This window comes from Myotis davidii, unplaced genomic scaffold, assembly GCF_000327345.1.
Source record: "Myotis davidii unplaced genomic scaffold, ASM32734v1 scaffold362, whole genome shotgun sequence".
Classification (NCBI taxonomy): domain Eukaryota; kingdom Metazoa; phylum Chordata; class Mammalia; order Chiroptera; family Vespertilionidae; genus Myotis; species Myotis davidii.
Window position 1 is genome coordinate 4,558,951 of NW_006297152.1, and position 296 is coordinate 4,559,246.

Below are 296 nucleotides of genomic sequence, written 5' to 3' on the forward strand. Positions count from 1 at the left end.
GGCTGCTCCCCGTGGACCCCTCATGGATGGGACTCTCCAAGCCCCCAGTCCCACTCGGCGGAGGAGCTAAAGGCCCCGGCCTCTCCCCTTTGCCGCTTTGGGGCTGACGCCTGCCATTTCTGAGATTCCCAATCGCAGGCGTCTCGAGAAGGAACGAAGAGGGACAGCGGAGGAGGAAGGGAGGCAGGGGACCAAAGTGGCCTCCCGTGGCTTTGTGCACGCTGTGCCCCCCACCCCCCCGCAGGCCTCGCACACGCACAGGCTGGCGCCGAAGGCTCTGTCGCTCACCCCGCCCC

At 67.9% G+C, this 296-nt stretch overlaps 1 protein-coding gene across 1 annotated transcript in view; it reads left to right on the top strand.

Moving 5' to 3' along the window:
• NMNAT2 (nicotinamide nucleotide adenylyltransferase 2) overlaps positions 1–296 on the top strand; it is a 114,645-nt gene that overhangs the window by 84,464 nt on the left and 29,885 nt on the right. The window lies entirely within an intron of this gene.